This window comes from Bison bison, unplaced genomic scaffold (assembly GCF_000754665.1).
Source record: "Bison bison bison isolate TAMUID 2011002044 unplaced genomic scaffold, Bison_UMD1.0 scf7180017864381, whole genome shotgun sequence".
In the NCBI taxonomy this organism is placed as follows: Eukaryota; Metazoa; Chordata; class Mammalia; order Artiodactyla; family Bovidae; genus Bison; species Bison bison.
In genome coordinates this window covers 908,719-917,747 of record NW_011494953.1, presented here as the reverse complement: position 1 = coordinate 917,747, position 9,029 = coordinate 908,719, and positions in this window count along the sequence as shown.

The window sequence follows — 9,029 nt, the reverse complement described above, 5'->3', positions numbered from 1 at the left end:
TTTTTACCTAGTGTCTATTTCATGTTCCTGGATTCCATCCAGGACACCACATACATTCACTTGTCTTGTCTCCTTAGTCTCCTCTCGACTGTGACGGCTTCTCAGACTCTCCTTATCTTGGATGACCCGTATAGTCGTGAGGAGTACCAGTCAGGCATTTTGTAGGATGTCTCTCAGTTGGGATTTGTGTGTGTTTTTCTCATGATTAGAATGAGATGATGGATTAGGGGAAGGAGGATTGCAGGGGTAAAATGCCATTCTCATCCCATCATATCCAGGGTAGATACTATCCATATGACATCACTGTTGATAATGACCTTGATCACCCAGCTGAGGGAGTGTTTGTCAGGTTTCTCCACTTTAAAGTTATTCTTTTTCCTTCCACTCTGTATTCCTCTCTGGAAGGAAGTCATTATGAGCAACCCATTCAAAGGAGTAGAGATTTGGGCTCATCTTCTTGAAAGGAAAGTATCTATATCAATTCTTAGGAATTTTTCTGTAGGAAGAGTACCCCACCTAGTTTACTCAATCATTTATTTATATCAGTATGTACTCACAGATACTGGTATCTATTTATATGATACTTTGAGTTTTAATCCATTGCCAATTTATTTATTTTGTTGCTCATATTATTCCAACTTTGGCAGCTCTTTCAGTGAGCTTCAATATTCCTTTGGTAACAAGCTACTGGACTCCTTTTTAAGCACTTCCTTATTTTATGACATTTTAAGATGATTCAGGTTCATTTTGTGTATTCTTTACCCCAGACCTACATTCATCTATTTGTCTTGTGAATCTTAGTTTGTTTTACTGGGAAAGTATATTATGAACTAAGATCTGAGTGTTGGTTGTGTTCAGTGCTACTGGGATATCACTGCTTCTTATCCTTCTCAATGGATGGAGCTTCGAAATATATATGTGTATAGACATGTGTCTATAATTCTTTCAATAGTTTTCCATTTATCTCTATATTCAGCTGCCTATAAATTCATACTGATGTCTTCAACTCTAATTCAGTATCACATGGCTTGTCCTAGCCTCATTTTTTGCTTATCTATAATCTTCTCCTCCAGCACTGAGAAATCCAGTTCCCACCTTCTGTCTCACTTATTTGTTCATTCCCAGTATGCAAGAATAGTGTGCATTCTGTTTTGAAAACAAAATTATGAAAGCCCAGGAGGAAGTTCGTGCTATGTAAGAAACTTTTTCTCTTGCCTCCGGAGGCTATATAAACTACTGATTAAAGAGGAAAGAATGGGGAGCCAGAGTCCTTGAACTTACATAAGTATGGGTCAAGATAGAGACCAGACATCCTGAAAGCCAAGGGACTAAACTGAAATGGATTGTCATTCCACGAGGACTTCTACTCCCCACCCCCAGAAATCATCTGCCAAATATAGATGTCTCAACTTCCTCCTCCTGGCATCCCACCTTAGCATACTCATTTTCCGTCAACAAGTTCATCACACGGCTTAGGCAAAAAGCATGAGATCACGAACAGTTTGTGTGGGACTGTGGGCATGAGAAAGCCTCATTCCATTCCTGGGCATGGGTTAGGACCAGTCTGGATTCTCTCTATGAACTAGAACAGGAGAGGACATAGCATCTCTGTCTTAAAACTACAAGCATTATAGCACATAGGAAGCAGGAGAGCCTGTGGGTAGATAAAAGAACACAAGTATTAAACTTGTGACCTAAGTAGTTACTATATCTCAGAATGGTGGGTAGTTCTGAACGTCCTAGTAGGTAAAATCTAGATACAAATTATCTAACATATATAGTCTTCAAGAGAAGGCTTGTTCTTCCTAACAATGGATTCTAAAAGAAATTGCTTGCAATGATCAGTGATACACTTAAAAACATTACTAGAACAAAATTACAGATGGATAACAACCAGTATTGCTTTACCTCCCACTGAGAAAAGCAAATCATATTAAAACAAAATGCTGAGAGGGTCAGTGGAAAGTATAAGGAAACCTGAAAACCGAAGGTCTTGCAAGTGTAGTCATTGCTCGGTTGACAAGGATTGTAATTCATCCATATGTGAAATACAGATAATAAAATACTCCTGTTCTTCATTCTGGTGTGAAATGATGCTCGAAAAAGATAAAGGGGTCTAAGTAAATCTTTTTTGTTCATGCATGCCAGTCGTGTCCGACTCTTTGTGATTCCATGGACAGTAACCTGCCAGACTCCTCTGTCCGTGGAGTTTTCCAGGCAAGAATATTGGAGTGGATTATCATTTCTGCTCCTTTAACCATCCTGCTGAGGCATCATCTAAAACCCAAGACTGCTCTAACTGCATCTAACTCCTAGACTGCTCTGTCTTCAGCAGCTCTGCCAGTCCTTTCAAGTCCTTAGATTCTCACTGATCCCAATCTTCCTCTCTGGAGCTTCAATATACCCTCCCAACACGGACCTTTGGATGTCTCCATTCTTCTTCTGACTGAGGTCCTAGAAGTTCTCCCCTTATCTCTGACAGGTTCTCTCTGTCCTGCTTTGATTGCCCATGAAGTGGAGGGATTGACACACTCTGAACCCCAGGCAAACTCAGTCCCTGCCTGGATCTACCACTAACTCTACTCATTTCTCTAGTGCTGAGTTAATAAGTTTGCTCTCAGAGAATACAGGTAAATGATTTTTAGGGAACTTTCCTCATTACAGCTTTACGAGAGTGATTCTTCAAATATATGGCTCCAGTCAACCCTGAATCCTTGCCTGATCCATCCCAATGTCCGATGCCACAGCTATAGCCCAACCCAAGCATGACTCATGGGGATATTTGTAGGTGGTGGCGGTGGTCCTGTTAGAGGTTGTAGGAGAATGTTGTGAAACCAGCTTTTGCCAGTCACTGACATGTTCTTGTGATATCCACTAGTATTTATAAATCTTTAGAGAAATAAAAATATAGATCGTAATTACTGAGGGACACTGGACTAGCCAGATAATAATATAATAAGAACAGCAACACAAAAAACAACAGCAACAATCTGTATTTATAGAGAGCCTACTATGTACAAGCACACTGCTAATCTCTGTACACATATCATTTACTTAATCCTCAAGACATCTCTATGTTGTTGTTGTTCGTCACTCAGTGGTGTTCGACTCTTTGTGACCCCATGGAGTCAGGATGCCAGACTTCCCTGGTAGCTCAGCTGGGAAAGAATCCACATGCAATGCAGGTTCAATTACTGGGTGGGGAAATTATCCTGGAGAAGGAACACCACTCCAGTATTCTTGGGTGTCCCTGGTGGCTCACCTGGTAAAGAATCCACCTGCAAACTCTTGTTTGGAGAATTCAATGGACAGAGGAGCCTGGCAGGCTACAGTCCATGGGATCACAAAGAGACGGACATGACTGAGCGACTTTTCACAGCTCTATGAAGCAGATGCGATTTTATCATCCTTTTATGAGTGAGTGATCAATTACAGAGACGTGACAAACCTAACGCTGCACAACTGCTAAGTGATGAGACCCAGATTCGAAGCTGGGCGGTCTGAGTGCAGATACTAGACATTTAGCCCCTATGCCATGCTCTCAGAATGACGGTGCTGCCTCTCAGCCCCGAGTCACCTCTCCACCCCAAGGATGAACACTGGGTAGAATCAACTGACCTTGAGTTTCATCCTACTTCTGTCACAATTTTAACTCTGTGAAGTGGCTCATCTGATCCTCCAACTCTCAGGTGTGAAATATAGACACTTAACCAAGTCAAATGATATATTTTATTTGTAATTAGTTCACTCATTCTACTGACTAATGTATCAAGAACTGCTTCTTGAGGTACTATCATTCTTTTTTTTTTTTTTGCATTGTTGTTGTTGCTATTTAGTCGCTAAGTTGTGTCTGACTATTTTGTGACCCCAGGGACTATAGCCCACCAGGCTCCTCTGTCCATAGAATTCTCCAGGCAAGAATACTGGAGTGGGTTGTCATTTCCTTCTCCAGGGAATCCTCCCAACCCAGAGATCAAACTTGCATCTCCTGCCTTGGCAGGTGAATTCTTTACCTCTGAGCCACCTGGGAATCCCATTACCAATTTTATTTGTATATTCAACTGATATTTACTGGGGAGATAAAACAATGCAATTTGGTAGATTCAAAGATGGTAAGTAAAGGCAGAGACCTATAAGATTTTGGTTTGCCAAGTCAGATATATTGACGGGCTTATAAAATTAGAGTTATTTTCTAACAAAAATAGCAGAAGAGTAATGGCCTAGTTTGTGAGGTAATGCGTTATCCAAATTAAAGCATTTTATTTGAGGCCAGAAGTGCAGCATCGGGCACATGGGGGAGAGGATGTTGGCACCTGACTAGATGTTTGCTAAGACTCCTCCAAGGCTGAATGAGTTTGTGACTTGCCTGTGCTCCTTATATCTTGTAATAGCCTATGAAGATCCCTGGATGAGCTTGGAGAAAGGTAGCAGCGTTGCCAGAATGTTCCATGGGCTGACTTTCATTCCAAGGTACTACCAGAACCCTCTAGAACTATGTTTCTCAAACTAGCGGCATCACCCAGAGAATATTTAAGCAGTGAGAATGCTTAGGACCCAATTCTCAGAGACAACTCAATAGGTCATAGCTGGGAATGTGCATTTTAAAAAAGTCCTTCCCGCAAACGGCTCACATGCACAGCCAGGTTTCAAGTCTCTGATCTGTAACAGCACCAAGGGCAAGACTGAAAGAATTCTTTCCTTGCTTCATGAAACTCCTTGCTGGGTTGGCCCTCTTACTTAGAAACCTAGAATTGTGTGATCTTCACTACACATAAACTTACCAATATTCTGTTTTTTCATAGCCCGTAACACTAAACTCATAGAGTTGTTCAGGGGAGAGAGTAAAACTGGTGAAATGTAGTACAAATGTGGAGGAATGTGACAGACTTCCCTTATGGGACTACTTCCCTAAACCTTGAATGGCTTAGAGCTACAGGTTCACAGACTGGCAGAGCAGAAATTCCTAATGCTGCAGAGGAGAATTGCAGGCCCCACACTGAGCACTTGCCTAAGCCTTCATCATACCTGAGCCCTATCCTCTAACAGTTTAGAGGACAGGCCTTCCTAGGTCAAGATAACCTCCGGATCCAAATTGAAGCTGACTTTTTGAGGGAGGGGTGGTATCACTATCCCTGCCTTTTTCTTCTCTTTTTAATAATTATTTATATTTAATTGGAGGTTAATGGCTTTACAATATTGTACTGGATTTTTTTAAGATGTGTTCATGGCAAGCTGAAGAATATGATCTACTGGGCTATGTCTCTTTGGCACAGTGGAGAGAAGGATGGTGAAGTCTTTGGCATGGGGTTGTGATGAACCAGAGATATTATGAGTATGGAAATCTCTAAGAATGGTAGGATGACAGAGTCAAAGATCTATTCTTTTCCCTTTGGTGAGCATCAGAAGAGAGGGATGAAGCTATACAGGAGCAGGAAAGCCCTGTCACTATAGGCTGCAGTGTCTCGTTTCCTGGTAGATTCAGAAATATCTTCTTGGGATCATTGCCTGGAGGAAAAGGAGTAGGCAAGGTGATCTCTCTGTATCTTTTCTGACCTTAAGACTAAAAGGTGTCATTTGATGGTGACATTTGTAAATGTAAGCCCTAGAGGTCTTAGTAGGCTTCCCAGTGGCTCAGTGGTAAAGGATCCACCTGCCAATGCAGGGGATGCAAGAGATGCAGTTTTCCGTCCCTGGGTGAGGAAGATCCACTGGAGGAGAAGATGGCAACCTGCTCCAGTGGTCTTGCCTGGAGAATCCCATGGACAGAGGAGCCTGGCAGGCTATGTAGTCCATAGGGTTGCAAAGAGTCAGACACAAGTGTGTGATAGAGCGCACACTCAGGAGGTCTTAGTTATTGCTCAACTCACTGAGGTCAACTGAGGCTCAGGGTGAAGCCCAGGATTCAAAGGAAGATGCTTACATTTGTTACCAGCACAACCATCAAAAATGATAAATCAGAAAGTCACTCAGGTCCTAAAAAGATCAAGCAGCCCCCATCATTACCTGAGAGATCAAGATAAGAACAATAACAACACTCATTTTACAAGTGAAGACACTGCAGCCTGGAAGAGGCAAGTGACCCACAGATGGTCAATGTCAGGACTGGGCCTGTGCCCTAGGGTGACCTGCTACTTCATTCCAAGGGAGTTTTATATAATGGGAGCCTAAAGAAAAGAGGGGCCATAATGTTGGTACCAGATTACATTGCTGTGTGTCCCCTGGTCCCACAGGAATAAGACTCAGCAGCTGGTGAACATTGGAAACTGCGATAAAGAATGATAACGCTTATGCTGTACCTACAGCTCACAGAACCCCACTCAATGCTGGTGTTGTTTTCTTCTTTCAAACCACCATCCTATACAACAAGGTGGGCCTATGTCTCTAGTCCACACTGTACAGACAGGGAAGTGGGACTGGATTTGAGGCCATGTCAGTCCCAGAAGCAAGAGTTGGGGATGTGCTATGCTGAGTAGATCGTGTCTCTTTCTTCTATCCCCTAATTGGGATGGGTTCGGACCCACAGGGCCATCACTGAATGCAGGTCATGACTTCCATCCCAAGCCAAGCACAAGCATCATGGTCCTTCAGCAGTCCAAATGTGAATCCCATTGCCCTTGAGAGGACCATGAATCCTCTCCCTAGGCTGTTCTGCCACCAGTCTGCCCACACACTGGTGTTCTGGCCCATAGGAAGATGGTTCAAAGATCTCACTGCTCCGTCATAATGAAGATCCTTGTTTTCCTTTATTTCATCTCTTAGGAATTAACTTGATAAGAATCTCATACATGCCAGTGCTGGCCTAGTTGGTTCCTCACCCTTCTATTAAGGGCACACCCAGGACAGAAGGAATCCTGAGCATGCCTGAATCCTCAGGCAGGCAGGATGGTGAGGAGGTGTTTGGGCAGATGAGAGCAGAGTCCAGAAATGCACAAGGAATTCTCCAGTCCAGAAAAGCCTCTGTCAAGGGAAGACCTTCAATCACGTTTCAACCATTACAAACTCATTAACAAAAGAGCTCCCCCTAGTCCCACTCTGATCCTCACATCAGACTTGTAGCCTGGTTGTCACCACAGACATCAGCTCATGTAATCAAGTCAAGGCACCTAAGGCCACCTAAACTGAGGAATCTTTCTAAAATGTAAATCTCATCACGTCCCTTCTTTGCTTAAATGGTCAATGATGCCCCAACTGTCTCTTAAAAAGGTCAAACTATTTTAGGCAGCATAATATAGTTTTCAGATGAAATTGATTGTTTACCTCCAATATATACAGCAGGTAAAGGTGTAATGACTCTGATTGCAGCAAAAGATAAGTGGAAGGTCCAGACTGATGTCTCCTCAGAACCCCCACCCCCACATAACCCAAATGGTTAAGAATTAAAGATAAACACGGAGAAGGCAATGGCACCCCACTCCAGTACTCTTGCCTGGAAAATCCCATGGACGGAGGGGCCTGGTGGGCTGCAGTCCATGGGGTCACTAGGAGTCAGACACAACTGAGGACTTCACTTTCACTTTTCACTTCCTGCATTGGAGAAGGAAATGGCGACCCACTCCAGTGTTCTTGCCTGGAGAATCCCAGGGACGGGGGAGCCTGGTGGGCTGCCATCTCTGGGGTCGCACAGAGTCGGACATGACTGAAGTGACTTAGCAGCAGCAGCAGCAAAGATAAACAATCTTTTAAAACCTGACTCAAAGTTTTTAAGGAATCCTCTTATCAGTAAGATGGTGAGGGAAAGGAAGCAAAAATGTATTTACAATCTACTACCTGTTAAACGTTACTCTCATTATCACAGTAAATAGTTCTATGGGGTTCTTATTTTACAGATTAACCCCATTTTATAGATTAAGAAAAAGAGATGAGGCTCAAAAACAGTAAATAGCATACTCATGATTCAAAGGCTAGTGCCCTGACTCTGAGAACCATCTTCTTCCAGCTTTTGTGCCTGCAAAGACATGAATTTAACACAATAGCAACGGTGGCGGCAGGGCAAAAGGACTGGAAGTGACCCAAGACAGAGCAACTCATACTGTCTGCAGGCATGGCTCTCCAAGGAGGTGATGTTTGAACATCCCAGGCAATAGGGTTTCGAGGGATATAGTTTTGGAAACCATTACTCTATAGGCTAAAGTACACAACCCAGTATGTACCTCTCCAGATGCTCTGGGCCCTCCTTTCCTTTCCATCCAGCTGGTGTCCTACTTCCAGCTCTTATCCAACAGTGTGGCCACTCTGCTCCCGGAAAAGATTAAGCCCTTTCACATCTCTGCCTATGCGTGTGTTCGGTTTCCCTCTCACCCCCTGATTAACGCCCACTCTGGTTTTGAGCCTCCGTCTTATTTTATGTTGCAACATGGGGTTAACAGCAAGAAACTCAATGAGATAATGTATTGGAATAATGAAAATAACAAGTTTGACAGACGACAGGTTAAGAATAAATCTTAATTCCCTTCCTATCCCTCATATCAACCCACCTGTATCATTCCTTAAGGGCAAATAAGTATCTTAACCTTTTTTGTGAATTCACAAAACCCTGCACCCAATAGGTACTCAGTGAACGAATCAATGTCATTAAAATGGTCATTTCCAAGTTATGGTTAGAAAGGATTTTCTCTGGGATAAATAATTTTTCATGATTGAATCAATGGTTCGTTGATGATATTAGACCAATGCCATAGAATTGTTTTTCAACCTTTGAAAATTATTTGTAATGTTTTAGTGGGGGCCATGCAGTTCAGTTCAGTTCAGTCACTCAGTAGTGTCCAACTCTTTGTGACCCCATGAACTGCAGCACACCAGGCCTCCCTGTCTGTCACCAACTCCCAGAGTCCACCCAAACCCATGTCCATTGAGTCAGTGATGCCATCCAATCATCTCATCCACTGTCATCCCCTTCCCCTCCTGCCCTCAATCTTTCCCAGCATCAGGGTCTTTTCAAATGAGTCAGCTCTTTGCATGAGGTGGCCAAAGTATTGGAGTTTCAGCTTCAACATCAGTTCTTCCAATGAACACCCAGGACTGATCTCCTT